We start from the raw sequence: 16565 nt of genomic DNA on the forward strand, positions 1-16565 counted from the left end.
AAAATAATTTCAGTCATACCTAGATGAGATAAACCCACAAATAACATCTTACCTGTTTCTCCCTTCTTATGCTGGACTCGAAAATGTATTCGTCCCAGGTGTAGGTAAGGGCGATACCCGCATATAGTTCGAAGAACTTCTAACGAGCTTTCGTCAATGCCCATCTCCATTCCTGGAAGTCGGTCCTTTCCTGGTGTATGAATAAATACGCCATTGGCTCGTATTCAGTCCCACGTTCTGCCTGCGGATATGATTAGACCCTCGTTGAGTTTCCGCGAAGGCCCGGTATCCAAGCAGTGACCCTCACTATTCTGGAACTGCTTCTATCATTTGGGATGAGTTTGCAGTTATTGCAGGCTGGCACCCCTGCTATTATTTTTGTCAGCTACTCTCGGGAGAACTGATAAGAGCATTGTAGCTTTACGATACCATCCTCGATGTGCATACCATCGAATTTCGGTTCGTCTGTCGATTCAACAATGGATTTCTATAAATAGCTGTCGAGAAAGTCTCATTGCCCTTTGGAACAAACCCTTTCTCTTTGTCAGAATGAAGGTATCTCGGCCATCATTGCTTCCGCAGCCACTTTTGTGAATGGTGCAGAGGAGCATGGTTGAGTCGTGCAGGCATGTCCGATTCCGATCTTAAGACTTTCATCTTCTTTGCTTGGCAACTCTTGCCTTCTGTTCGCACATATGGTTGGCAACAGAAGAGAATTCCAGAACAATGCCGTTACTTACAAACATCGGACCAAAGTTATAATACCATTTCATGTTTATGAAAGGTATACAAAGCCGTACAAACTGCATAAAACGGCATTTTATAACATACGCGCGATTGCAGAATTTTTTGGGAATTTGCCTATATGTTAGTCGCTTTTTGTAACCGTTCTAGTTATTATACCCGAGCGCACTTGTGCACAAGGGTATATTAATTTTGTTCACATAACGGTTGTTTGTAACAGCCAAAACGAATCGAGATAGATATAGACAAATGTATACATAAATGATCAGGATGAAAAAAGAAATCGATTAAGCCATGTCTGTCTGTCCATCCGTCTGTCCGTCTGTCCGTCTGTCCGTCTGTACGTGTACACGATAACTCGAGCGAAAATTGAGATATCTCAACGAAATTTGGTATGTAGGTTTCCCTTAATCCAAGGTAGGTTGGTATTGAAAATGGGCGAAATCGGACTTTAACCACGCCCACTTCCCATATAACGGTAATTTCCAGAAATACGAAAACTGCGATATTTTAGTAACTACTGAAGATAATTCACTCAAAATTGATATTTGCAATAATTTTCAGACGAAAAATAAGAATATTATAAATTTTTGGAAAATGGGCGTAGCCACGCCCACTTATGGTTACATGTGTATATCTTGGTAACCGCTGCACCAATTTCTTCCAAACTTGGCACAGTTGTTGGTCTTCGCATAACATACCAAATGGCCGAAAATTTTTAAAATCGCTCAATAACCACGCCTACTTCCCATATAACGGTAATTTTCAGAAATACGAAAACTGCGATATTTTAGTAACTACTGGAGATTATTCACTCAAAATTGATATTTATAATAAGTTTTAGACGAAAAATAAGAATATTATAAATTTTTGGAAAATGGGCGTAGCCACGCCCACTTATGGTTACATGTGTATATCTTGGTAACCGCTGCAGCAATTTCTTCCAAACTTGGCACAGTTGTTGGCCTTGGTACAGCATAAAAAACCGCCGAAACTTTTTAAAATCGGACAATAACCACGCCCACATCCCTTATAACGGTAATTTAGAGAAATACAAAATCTTTGATAAATCATTAAATATTGAAGCTAATTTATTCAAAATTGATGCTTGCAACAATTCTTTACCAAGAAATACGTTTATGGTAAAATTTTGGAAAATGGGCGTGGCACCGCCCACTTATGATCACATATAAGTACATACATCGGTAACCGTTCTACCAATTTGTACCAAACTCGGTATGGTTATTGTACTTGCCACGTGTAAGCAAAACGTTGAAAATTATTGAAATCGGACTAAAATAACGGCCGATTCTCATATAACGGTAAATTTAAGAAATGCTTGAAACTTCAATATTTCGAAATTGAAGGACGCTAATTTACTCAAAATTGATACACCTCGGCTTACCATCTAGCGGAAGGTTTCGGAAGGGTGAAAAAACATATATTTAATACTTGCGCCGGGTATTTAATGTTCGGCTCCGCCCGAACTTAGACTTTCTTACTTGTTATTATTATTATTATTATTATTATGGGCCATATTCACCGCGACCTCTGAAGTGATCTACTGCGCGTGACCCTCCGCTCTATAGGGGAAGGTTTTTAATGTAGCCTAGCACTTTCAAGGGCGTTTTGTTCCAAATTTCAAATGGATTAAGTGTAGCACCACCCAAGTGAGCTAGTCTGCGCCTGGTAAGAGCGTCACATTCACAGAGAGGCGTTTCCTCGTCCAGCTCACAGAAGCAACATACATTTGTTTCTGAAAGATTTATTTTACTGAGGTGATAGTGAAGGGTGCAATGCCTCGTATAGTACCCAATGAGAGTTGTTAGATCTTCTCTGCCTAAGTTGAAAAGTTTATTTGAAGTTTCTTTTGGAGGGTAGATAAATCGTTTAGCTTGTCTCTACCCTGGACATTCCATCCAGTGCCTGTTGAATATTTTGTCTACCCAGTTATTATGATCTCCTTTAGGTGTGCTTTGGTTAGCCCACAAAATGGTTCTGGACCATTAAATACTGCGTTAGCTCTTTGCTTCGCTAGGCATTCAGCATCCTTGTTGCCATAATGCCCCTCATTCCCCGGTCCCCATCTTAATAAAACAGTATTTTTGGCTCCAAGAGCGTTTATAACATTAAAGCAATTATATACTAGCTGAAAATTTATTTTGTGGGACTTCAGTGCCAGTAGGGCTGCCTGACTGTCCGACAAAATGTGGATATATTTCGAGGATGTGCCTCTTCTAAGGCATTCTTCTCCACAAATTTCTATTGCATGAATCCCCACTTGAAAGTGCTTGGGTATCGATTTTTTGAAGTTCGGGCCAAATATGCCAGCCCCAGTTTTACCACTATCAAGTTTAGATCCATCTGTGTACCAAACCTATCGTTTGGGTTTGGTGTATGGGTTCCCTGTATTCCAGATAGCTCGATCTGCAATGTGTACCTCAAATTTTCTAGTGATTTCTGGTTTTGGAACAATTGCGTCACACATTTGCAATATGGGGGTCATTAGGGAAGTTTACTGTCACCCTCATGTGGCCTGTCATATTTCCGATCTTAGTGCCGCGGTGGTCGCCTCTTTTCTATTAAAATAGGAAAGGGAGGTATTCCAACCAACGCGCTGAGTGCATCAGCAGAGCAGGTTTGAGTTAATCTAGTAACATTTTTTCAGGGTTTCAACCAAAAACTATTAATTCATCAATATTATTGCGGCTTATTAACATTTATTTCAATATTAGTTTCAAGGACGTGAATTGGTTTTGTACCGGAAAACCGCTATTTTTCTATTAACTAACTGAACCAATAAAGGTGTAAAGTTTCGTTTCAACCATTTTTATTCTTTTTGTTAAATATGATAATACATACCATGTGTGTTTACCTTGTGGCAATATCAAATGTGAAGGCCACCCAACTCATTCGACAGACACTTGACATTGAAACGTGCGTTATTATTATTATTATTATTTTTTTTCCGATCCATTGAACAGAACCGAAAGCCAGCTTCAAAGACCAAAAAAACCGCCTTGACGAACCAGTCAAAAAGTGCAAAACCGGTTCGAACCGCCTAACCGAACCGACCGGCTCACGTCCCTCATAAGTATTGAGCTTTGTATCACGATTATGTTTTTTATGAAAAATGGAAAAGGCAACAAAGTTTAAGTGATAGAATATGGGTTCGATCCCTGCTGAAGTCTAGTAAACGAAGTCTGATGAGGAGATGTGGTGATCTTCGAAATAGTACCTATACACATAATCATGGTACAAAGCTCAATAACAATATTGAAACTAAAACTAACCAAATTGATTTGGATTGCCGTTAGGTTTTTCATGTAAAATGAAGAACATTGTTTCTTCAGTTCCTCGAAAAGTCTGTGTATAAATACTAGAACATATGTATATGTATTGCTTTAAAGCCGCCTACACAAGAGAAGCCACAACTTTAAGGGTGTAACTATGTACATATGTACGTTTGTATACGGGTATGCGGCACTTCAAGCCAATGCATAAAATAATATTGACAGCATTAAAGAATTGACAGCAAAAAGCGAACATTCTGTCGATTTTTACTTTGCTCTTAAATTTTTTGTATGCAGATCTCATTTTATTAATTTTAACTTGTTTATTTTAGTCGCACCCTCCACTTTTGCTAACGTTTTTGTTTTGCCATTATTTCGAGAGTGTCTCTGCTATGATTGAGTTTTTAAACACTCTAAAATGCACTGCTCTGGAAGAATGAACTAGAGCAAATACTAAAATAGGACATAAGTACAAGGGCATACGACAGCAAAAACAACAATAGGAGAAAGCCAAAGAGTAAACAAAAAAATAAATTTTATCGATTGCCAATGTGAAGCGGCGGAATCATTTAAGCGTATGTGGATACTCACAGTAGCGACTATTTTATTTTTTTATGTAATAATGATGCAAATCTTGAACTTTATGCTTACACTCTACGACCTTTGTAAAGAAGCTAAAAATTGGTGGTAATGCGCTTTAGTGATTTATTCGTTATTTTAAGGCATTCTTTACCAAATATCGTTATCTCTGCCAAAAAGTCGGCGTAAAACTGTAGGTCCCTCCACCTGTGTGACAATATCAAGGCGCACGCCACAAATCGAAAGAGAAGCTCGGCCAAACAGCGCCCCTCTATTATAAATCCATTACAGTCTTTTCGAGCGTATGAAATGCTATACTCCTAATATAATTTTCATGAAAACACTATCAGTTCGGTATTTTCTGCAGTCGTAATATGGTTAAAGTCAACTGAACACACAACCTCACAAAAAAGTCATAAATTAAATTTGACACACGAAGAAAATCATAAAATCAATTTTCAGCAATTTATGGGGTTAAAAAGGGCCAATTTCTTGGATTTTATGCATACAACAGCCCAGAAAAAGGGGGATTATGGCGTAAAAGCAGATTGCAGTCAAAGAGAATTATGATAGCTATATCGAAACTGGCACATTTACACATGCTCACACATTTGTTTTGTGTATTAGCCCCAATGCGTCAGACTAAGGTATGATTTTTAGTCGCGGGAGATGAAAAATTTAATGTTTTGCTATGGATTAACACTTTCATCACCACATAGCCAGTTAAGTGTGCGCACTTATGTATGTCAGTTAGAGTGACAGTGATGGTCATAAATATGCAATTAATAGCGACAGCCGTCAGCCTGAACTTAACTCTTGAAAGCAAGTTGGCAGCATAATCAACAACAACTGCAAAAGCTCTTCACTTGCACAGTGTTTCAAATGTAATGAGCATTTCGAGCATAAACTTAAATATTTTTAGTACACACATCCTCATGCAATTTATTTCCCAAATTGTGCAAATTAATGGCGGGTTTTCTTATGTGTTAACTTCCTAACCTGTTACTTTCCTACCCTGGAACAGTGAGATAGTTATTTAATTGGAATAACAGAAGAAGAGACATCGCGACTTGAAAGTTCCTTGGTGTTTCTTAAAGAGCGAGTCCCTAACCCAGTGCGGACAAAATACCTTCGGCTTCCCTAATGAATCCAAAAAGGGCCTTGGTAGGCGAATTTTTTATAACTCAGAGTTTAACCAATGAAGCTTTAAAATAGATCAACTATGTATGGCCGAAGCCGGACAGTGGCAGAGAAATGGAATGGAACGGATTGGGATTGTGGGTCTCCGGAAAAACCAAAAACAATTTTTCACTCAGGCAGTATTGCCCATTGAACTTAAAGCGTAGAGACAGGATTTAGAGGAAAGCGATATATAGGTGGGTTGCGAATTCTCTGCAAACTAACCAGACTGCTTGGCTCCGATCCAGTTGGACACTCCAGAGAAGCGCCAGTACGTAGCCTTGAACATCGTAGTGTCCTGGCACCCACACAAGTTCAAGCTTATTCCAACTTGTAACGGAGTTCAGCCTCGATTACATTCCCGACTATCTTTGAAGATATGCCAGTAATTTCTAAGGCCTTTAGAGCAATAAATCTGTCACTGCACTCCTGATTTTATGTCCGCGCAACCTTTCGCCAATTATTCAGTCCGCCACTTTCAGTATTGAAAGATTTCAAATGAAAGACCGTTGCCATTGTACCCAAAGCGGTAAAGCGTCTGAATTTACCGTTCATATGCCACTCAGCTCCAGTACCATTTTCAGTCTTTGAGCAGTCGGTGTAGACAGTTTGCCCGAGCTTCCCAAGGGAGTGCTGGATCTCTCCATTGTTGTCTTGTAGGAAATTTAACGGCGTACTCACTTCCAAAGGAAACTCTAGGTATCACTTTGGCATTAGGTGCCAAAAACAGAGGCAAACTTCTAAAATCTCCTTTTTAATGTGATGCGTCACTTGACTCCCGCACTTTACTGCTATTAAGCAAAAAGGATTATCAATTAGATAGGAGGGGGAAGTAAAAATAGAGAGCCGCCTCCCAGACTTTTCAATCAATTTTGATTGTGATCCACAAGATGAAGAGGAGACGGTGTTCGTGGAGCGGAAGGGAAACAGGGGTGCCCAAAGTTGAGAGTTCGAAGAGATAACGGCTAATAGACTACAACCACTGCTAAACACAATGTGTAATCCTAGCTGCAAACAACACAATCAGATGAAACGTACTCAGTAAAAACTGAAAGTTTGTTAACTGAATTGGCTACTTCGTTCCCGCCAAAATTTACTCGTAAATATAGCTTTAACCAAAAAAAATATAAAATTAAATATCTTTGGCTATGCAGTGAATTTTTAGAGATAACCACCTTTAGAATATCACTGATTTCAGGGTTGATGAAAAGAACAAAGCCTCACCTCCACCCCTACCAAATCTGTGGCGACTCTTTTCATTAGCTGGGCGTAGGTGCTAAAGCTGAGATTAAGCCCACGACACGGGATTACATACTTCTTCCACTTGGTTTCAACCATGTCCTTTTTTATCGGGTTTTGCCTAGAAATAACTTAAATATTGTGAGTAAAACTACTTGTCCAGGTTTATATACGCTGTTGCAATATGTATTGACATATGTATTTTATTTTATATACAAATATCTCATCAACTTCCAGTTTACCATATTTGCATTGTCAACTCGTTGACTTTATTGCTCGCAAGACATTTTCGTTATCTTCGCACAAACACCAACAAGTAAGCATATACTTAGCGCCACAACCACTACGTATATCCTATCAACTCTTCGCAAAGGTGCCTGCCAGCAATGCTATAAATAACCTGGTTTTAGGCATTTGATGTGTTAATTGGCTTCCGCTCGTGTTGGCAAATACCTTTAATGGCATTATTGCTAAATAGTGATTTTGGTTTCTGTGTAAGTTCCTTATTTGAAGCATAGCATTAAGGGCGCGGCTAAAATTAGTGTTTAGGCGCGTCTGCTAACACCAGGCGCCTAAATACATGCTATGTACTGCTGCATGTGAAAAAATTTCCTTTATGCAATTTATGAAATTTTTGCACATGCACTTCTCAACTGCCATGTAATTGAACTTTCTTAAGTTTTAATTAGATGGCCAAGTCTGATGCATCCTCGCATCCTCCGGACACTGCTCCTGGAGTCTTCTGCGGACTCTGCATGGCTTACACCCATGCGGAGGTGGTAATAGTTGATTACCATTGGCCACAGTGCCTACCCACTACTTTTTGGTCCAATAAATATTTTTGTATATGCATACATGTAAACATACTGGTCTCGACTCTCACTGAGTTATTCAATTAGTATACGGTTTAAGGCTATTTTTATACCTTTCATGGACATGGAATGGTATTATACCTTACATCCGATGTTTCTGAGTATCAGAAAAAGGGATATACCCATGAAAATGTATAACTAAATGATCAGAACGTCGAGTTGAGCCGATTTAGCCATGCCCATCTGTCTGGCTGAATGCAATCTAGTCCCTCAGAATTAGAGATATCCCACTGAAACTTGGTAAACGGGTGTATTTTTATAATGTATTAAACATTTGTTGGAACCGAAAAAATTGAACCGCTATAACATATAGTACCCATACAATTGATTGTTAAGATATTGGGTTTTTGTCATGTCTCCGCCATTTATGCAGCTAGCAGCATGCTATTTCGAACCTTTTCCCCTCATTATTAACAGAAATCTTGCAGTGAAAATGACAATGATCGCCTCCCTATAACCTATAGCCTCCATGCAACTGATTGTTTAGATACTCCTTCATTTGGATGGCTAACGCAGGGCAATTTCGGGTAATAGCATATGTAATTTTATTGTACTTTACGCCTCCCGAAACACTTGACATTGTGGCAAAACATCCTCAATGTGGAGTTGGCAACTAGGTAAATTTCATACCATAAATTCAATTATTTACAGCGTATTCTAACAAAGTCACAAACTTTAGCTCATCACTGCTGTGATTTCTATTGCGCCTCAAAGCTTGCCGCTGCAAAAAATATGCCGCTACAATACAAATTTTTAAATTTTTGTGTATTTTTCTAGCACTCAAAATCGAATTTATTGTGACACATTTCTCGGCGCACTAGAAATCACAACAGTGATGAGCTCAGTTTTGTGACTCTGTTAGAATAGAGGGGTTAGTCTCTATTTGTGTATTAGTTATACAGGTTTGAATATTTGATTTGAAAATAAGCTCTTAAGAATTATCCTTGCACTTTAATTGATCATCTGTAATTTTATAATGTTAAAAATTAATTCCCAACCTTTCGATGTTAAGAGCATCGACAAAAATAACATCGATGCATCGATATTTAGGCGTTAAAACCATCGGTTAAAACAGGATTTGAGTGTGGAGTAAAATTTAAGAAAGCTTTAGGTTTTCTCTGGAGAAAGAGTCTACAGTGAATTTTATGATTGTACTGGTTGAGATCTTTTATGTCTATATTCCAGGGACGGTAATCATTATGAGTAAAATAATTAAATTATGAGCTTTATTTTTTTTCGCTCTAAAATAATAATTATTATTTGATTTTTAGTTTTTCGCTCAGAGATAAGAATTATTATCGAGAAACTTACAATGAAACTTTGGAATTTAGGGGGGAGGCGTTTCGGTCTTGCGCCCTCCCCAGCCCATGCCTGCGTACGCAGCAATGTTTGTTGCCTATTTAGCCGTTTTTCGGCTTGATTTAGCCGGTTGCGATAGAAAACAGCCAAAAAATTTGGTTCAGCCGGCAGCCGATTTGTTAGCCATTTTGCAAAAAAATCGATGTAGCTATTCGCCTTATTTTCTTAAAATTCAATTATGCAAGTTTCCATTTTTACAAATTAAGCAACCCAAAAGCTTTTAGAAATGGCCACTAGCCATAACTCGGAAAAAATTTCATGCCTATGTGCCATGTGTTATATAAAATTGAAAGAACATTTTTTCTAATCCGAAAGGTCCTAAAATACTGGGTCGATTTCGATGATTTTTGTTTTAAGCCTATATACACTGGCGGTCATTAGAATAGACTCGCCTTACTTTGAAGATTTTGGCTATATTTCCGTGGTTTATTTTATGTTCAATATTTTTTTAAAAAAGCCTGGCTACCTATACAACAAACACCATATAAATCCCCTTTTCAAACTTTATACAAAAATTATAAAAACTCAACAAATTTTCAAACTTTTTATTAAGAATTTTTAGAAAAATTTCTTGTATGTATCCCATTCAATTTTAGGATAAAAAAGTGTAAGTTTCAATTGGCTACAAAATACCGTTGATTTTTAAGATTTTTTTTGCTGAATTCTGTATAAAAAGTTTAAAAATTTTGTGAAAATTTGTCGGTTTGAAAAGGTGATTGATATGGTGTTTATTGTATAGCTAGCCAGGCTTTTATAAAAAATATTAAACATAAAATAAGCCATGGAAATATAGCCAAAACTCTGCAAAGTAAGGCGAGTCTATTCTATTGACCGCCAGCGTATTTTTTTCTTTACATAGTTTTTGTTATGAATGTCTTAAATTTAAGTGTGAAGCTTAATTCGCAACACTTAGAAAATAACGAATTTTTTCACTGTTTGCTTAACACATGTTTGTCTTTAGATATACATATAGTATCCCCACATATTCAAATCTACCTTAATTACGAAACATCACTGATGCCCACTAAAAGGTTTAAGAGTACAACTCCACAATAAGCTTTTCGGGCGTTCAACGCTTTTCAGGCTTTCAGCTATACAATTAAATTGAGCGAAAACCAAAAGCAAAGCCAACTTAAAGTAATAGAATTTCTATGTGAACAAAACTCTCTGGGAATAATAGATTTCCTAGTCTTTCTCTATGTGAGTTTTTTAAATAACACATGTGAATTTAGGTGAAACATTTTAGCCGTTTTTTACCAGTTTAGCTGGTCGACCCAAAAAGATTTGGCAACACTGATGATAGCTAAGCAGGAAGCAGAGCCCAAGGATCGTTTATGGTTGATGGCAATCGGTCGAAGAATGCCTTACGGCTCTCTCCAACGTCTCGGATTACTTCCAAATCAAATTTATTTGATGGGACTTAATATTGTGATGGATTCCTATGGCACTAGGTGTTAAAAAAAAGACGACGAAGTGGAACCATCTCACAAGTTCCTTCCCAGTTACGCGGCTCTGGATAGATCAGCGTTTAACTCATCGGCTTGTATTTCATGATATCAGCTGCCTGCGGAACTTTACTTTGAGCCCTTTTCCTCAACCACATGGGTTTCCTGTAGTTTCGTTTCAAGAATAAATCTACAGAGTGGTAATGCAATGAAGAACATAATAAATGTCTAAGTGGGCCGCTCGTGGGGCTGCCACCTAACTTAACCTTACCTAACTTCCATAGTAGACTCGATTACAACAGTCTGCACTCATATCCTTTAAATTCTATACTCATCTACATAGTTAATTCGTTTATAAGGCGTGACAAGCGTACATAAAGTGCGCGTACTCATTTGGAGAGTTTTTATGGAACAATTTATTTTAGAAGCTCTTTCTTATTTTTAATTTGTTGCGACGATACCGTCACCAAGTGAAGCAAAATTTCAATTAAATATTCGGCGAAAATTTACGTTTTTACTGGCTAAATGTCGGTAATGTGTTGGGAGGTGCAGCCGTTGTATAATGTTGCGAATTACTGCCACTTAAACGGGTCTAAGGCTGGGGCTGGTGGGAAACTCTAAAAAGTTGACTACAAAGATCCTAAGAATTTTACGTATTTTGCGATAATTGAATTTGAACACTCAATATGCAAACACAACGGAAGCATTACAAAAAAAAGCGCTATTTAGAACGTTATGTTATGCCATATATTTGTTTATGCCCGCATAGATGCACAATATTTTGAGTGTATTTGCATTTTATAGCACCTCGCTCAATGCTCACGACTGAGCGCGCATATTTATTTTTCACGCTTTTTTCATTTTCTTGCAGCCTCACTGACTCCAACAATCATCATAATCGTTTAAAAGTTCACAACGCATATGTACTATCTGTGTATGCAAAGCAATTGTGAAATTCCACAGCAACAATGCGTGCACTATGCTGCCGCAACTTTGTGTGACAGGCACGAATTTTGCGTCATAAATACGCAACCAGCAACAGCAAATAGTTAGTGGTGGGAATGAATTTAGGCTTCATGAAATTCCGAATCCACATTCATTTCGTGGACTGCTGGCATTACAGTTTGGCTTGCTTGGCTTGAGGGCAGCGCAGAGCGTAGCGTATTTCTAGGCGTGCTAACCCGCTTCTACTTATAAACCGCGGCGTATGCAAATAGGCATCGCATATGTTTGGTGGAGGTTTGGCTTGGCAACGGAAGCAGATGGTTGGGGCGGCAAGCCTAATCGCTCCATTTTGTTCCCTGAAGCATCGCAAATCTTGCTATGCAATATGCTTTGGAAAATACTCAATATATAAATATGTAGATTCACATGTTTGACGTATGTACCCTGCAGGGAAAGCTACTAGTTGTGCACTAGAATGCTAACAATTTGCGATTCAGCCCGACAAGTTCACGTTCTATCCTCTTTCAACGTTAGCGACTAGTATTTTTAATAACATGGCGGTGTCCTACGAGATGTCTATTTTCTGGCTATGCATAGTCTGCTAATTTATCCCTGAGAAAGTCCTTAGTATGTCATTGTGCTCGCGACGTTCCAACAGTCGCACTGGCCGACAGAGAACAGCCCGAGCGTGCCATTCCTGAGGTATGAAGTTCAAGTATTAGCTTATATTGATTTAACTTGAAAAATCTTAACCACCTAAATACAAGCGGATTCGAACCAGCGATCTTAGACCTACAACGGGTAGTCTTTACGCGACACCGGAGTCGTTATCGAAATCCTCTGCTGCTAGCACTGCGTTTGCTTAAGTTTATATAATAATTAATTATTATGTAAGCCTTGTATAAATAAATAAAATAAAAAATAAATTGTGTTTTTTTTCGGCTTTGATAATTCGAAGGCAAATGTCCAACTGGTATGTAGGCCATCGCTTTAGCTCATTCTAGTTAATTAATTGGTATTTTTACTGACTTGTTTTCTATTTCCACTGCAGGGTGCATACATTTATAACCGCGTTCGCATGCTGGGCGTGTTCAAGTGGGCATTTCACATGATTTGTAGAATAACATCGCAAATTTGACATTAAGTATCTAGTTGTGGCAGGTGAATGAGAAAAATGAGGGCAGCAAATTTTCCGCGGGTGGGTTTTGCGAAAGGCATAGTTGCCTATACTTATCTAGATGTGCTTACCTGATGAAAAAAGATAAGCGCTAAAGGTGATAAATGACTTTAAAGTGATTTTATATTTTGCTTTAATATAAATCAATTTGAAAATTTAAATAAAGATTAGGTACGTGGTATTTATACTATCTTGATTTCGGGCTTATTCGAAATGGTACAAGCAACACACTCATAAACCCCGAAAAAAGTCGGCTTAAAATATTCTGCTTCAAATGTACGGCGTGCACATATTTTTAACAGTAAATAGCCCAAAGTAGGCAGAGCGTTTTATCAATCATATCCTCAATACTTCCTTGTATTAGTGCTGAAAAAATACCATCAAATACGGTCAAAGATGGAGATCTCCTATACACTTCACACTCTCGAGTGTCATCCAATCTTGTTGCACCGAAGTGCCTTAGAAATTAACTTGAAGCAAGTATTTCAAAATCCCGCTTAGATAGGTCATCTAAGGTAGCAGGATTACATATTTACTTTATCATCATATCCATACCTGTTTACTAAGAGATTACAAATGGCCTTGGGTTTCCCTGTTAATAAATATACTAAGCAAAGGTAGGTTAAGCTTTGCTTCAAGAGCACTCCCACGTATTTAAAGTAGATTAAGCTCCCATGTATCACTTAAATTGTTCAGGTTTACCATTATATCGATTGAAGGTCTACTCAACCTCACCACTGTACATTAGCGTGGGCTGAAAATCCGCTTTTTTAGAATTTTGATTGGTAATAGCAAAAATATGGTTCATTATGCTTCAAAAAAAAATCTGTGTGAAATTTTGAATTTTTTGGTCAATATCCTAGGCTCGCCCAAGTCCATCAAAGCAACATCGCAAAAAATATAGAAAAAAGGTTTTTTCTTAACAGCGGTCGTCCCTCGGCAGGCAATGGCAAACCTCCGAGTGTATTTCTGCCATGAAAAACAGCTTCTCATAAAAATACAATCGCCGTTCGGAGTCGGCGTAAAACTGTAGGTCCCTCCGCTTTGTGTGACAACATCAAGGCGCACGCCACAAATCGGAGGAGAAGCTCGGCCAAACACTAACATATGTCATCTGGGCAGCTGTTTTCTATAAATTTTATCTTTGTGCATACATATTCATAACTAATTATTACAGATGGTGATGCAACCAGTAGCAACTAGTTATGAATCTTTGCCTTTATACTTCGCTTTAGACCGCTTAAATCAGCTCTTTTAAGTTTTGTTAATGGAAAACTATTCACCATCTGCAGCCAAAATTATGTCCCTACCCAAATAAAATGTGGAAAAAATTGCATTTGTATCTGTCTTTCTGGTTATTAACATTTTTGGACCTCCTTCGAGAATTTTACAAACTCCCACTAAATTTGTTGTGTTGTACACTTTGGCCTAGCTAAGCAAAAGTCCTTCAGCAGATTAAATTGTTTTGCTAGCTCATCGGTACAGAGGCAGAAGGACAGATGTTGGCTGCCACTCTATATTCATTGGCTTTTCCGCCACTAACTACGGTAAATAAGCAGAAAAGAATAACAGTATAGTCGGTTGAATAAACGAGAGCGGGTATACACAATTGCCTTATTAAACCTTAATTAAGCGCATGGGGTCAAGGCCATTTAAAGTTGAAAAAAATGCCTTGGAGTGCTTGGAGCGTGCTCGCGCTCTTGCTAGCTTGCTAACTCCCTGCGGGGTACGTGAATAAGTCACGGCCAGAACATGGGCATGTACACATGTGTCGCTACTCTTTTAAGTCCGGACTCCATGCGACCACTTACGTAACATTTTTTTGCGGGGATAAGTTTTTGATTTTTTTTTTTTTAAGTTTGAAGTCGAAATTATGTTTTTTGTTAAGGTAACGATAAAAGAGTACTTTGATATACATATTTGATAATACACACTTCGTTTTTTTATTTTGAAAACTCTTTTTTCAACACTTTTATTGGGGTCACTGCGACTAATTGTGTGATTTTCTTTATGCGCCTAATTAAGGGCTAATCTCATCCGCAACTAATGACCTACATTGGCAAATACAAAGAAATAGTAGGGCGATTCGCGGTTCGGTGCATAAGAGCTGACAAATTTATGCAATTGCAGAAATATGCCATGGATTGTGAGCGACCTTTATTAAACTGTCATGGTAAAACTTTTCTAATCAGCTGATAGAAATGTCAACCAGAGTTGCAATGCATAGCATTTTTATGCTAGGGCTATTCGCGATTCGGTGCATAAGAGCTGACAAATTTATGCAATTGCAGAAATATGCTATGGATTGTGAGCGACGTTTATTAAACTGTCATGGTAAAACTTTTTTAATCAGTTGATAGAAATGTCAACCAGAGTTGCAATGCATAGCATTTTTATGCTATGGATTTTCGGTATTGCAAATTTGTCAAACCATGACAAATGCAAATGCGTGTATTTTGTTTGTGTATTGCAAATAATTTGCAATACAAATTTGCAATGCAATGTTGCTAGGCCATTTGCACCGGATCGCGAATAGCCCTGCTATGTATTTTCGGTATTGCAAATTTGTTAAGCCATGACAAATGCAAATGCGTGTATTTTGTTTGTGTATTGTAAATAATTTGCAATGCAATGATGCTAGGCCATTTGCACCGGATCGCGAATAGCCCTAGTGTCACAAGATACTAAAAGAAATGAATGCTAATATAACGGTTAAAAATGCGGTTGGTGAGCTAAAGAAGAGAGGAGGCAATGTGCGCTGTTCAATGTTGGCGTTTTGATCCATTTGGATCCAAATTACTTTATAAAAAAGAGAACCCTTTTGAAATATGAGTATTTTTACTATCTAGAAAATAATTTATGCAACGTCACATACGCGCTTTTGCATTTTGTTGAGACGCGCTTTGCATTTTGTTGAGACACGGTTTTGTACTTGAAACGACGATATGTAAATCAAATCGATTTCCTCTAGAAATGTTAGAAAATAAGTTAGGGAGTTCATATATTTTTTAGCTGTTTAAGGTACACGACATACAACAGCACGACAGTATACAACAACTTGTGAACTCCGTAAATATGTTTTCTGAATGTACTAAAAACAAATATTAAATAGTGACTTTGAAATGAAATTTTTCAAGAATAATATGAATTACACATGAAAATATGAGATCTAAATTAAAATGGTTATAAAAAGCAAAAAAAATATTAAATGTATAATAAATTCAAAAATATGCTTTTTGCAACTTGTGGCTTTTTTTCTGAATGATACTTAAAAACAAAAAAGTGGACGCTTTTGGATACTTTTTAGGCTACATTTTGGATACTTTTCTTTGAGAGGCTGCGGCATCACTGGCGCTGTTGCGTGTCAGCGTTGTTGACATTGTTGACGTTCCGATGCTGCCACAAGGGTCAATCGAATGCTGGACGTTGTGGTTTTGGAATTCGTGGTAATGGCGCTCATTATCGCAGCTCAAGAAATTTTTATTTTATAGCTGCTTCGGTCAGCGTTTGCTGTTGGGCAAAACAGCAAATGTGAACAAGTGGCGTGAAAATAACAAGTGGTAGATATACAAGTATATGTACGTAGAAAAATAATTCGGTTTTATTTATTTCGAAGTGTGCATAAATATTCACTTTGAACGCGCGTGCTTTTATTTCGTTACATAAATTTCGAGTTTCGCTGATGACCGCTTATATTTTGAGAATTTATTGGGTGCCATAGAAACATTTATTT

Source organism: Rhagoletis pomonella, unplaced genomic scaffold (genome assembly GCF_013731165.1).
Source record: "Rhagoletis pomonella isolate Grant_MI unplaced genomic scaffold, Rhpom_1.0 Rhpom_scaffold_00006, whole genome shotgun sequence".
Taxonomy (NCBI): domain Eukaryota; kingdom Metazoa; phylum Arthropoda; class Insecta; order Diptera; family Tephritidae; genus Rhagoletis; species Rhagoletis pomonella.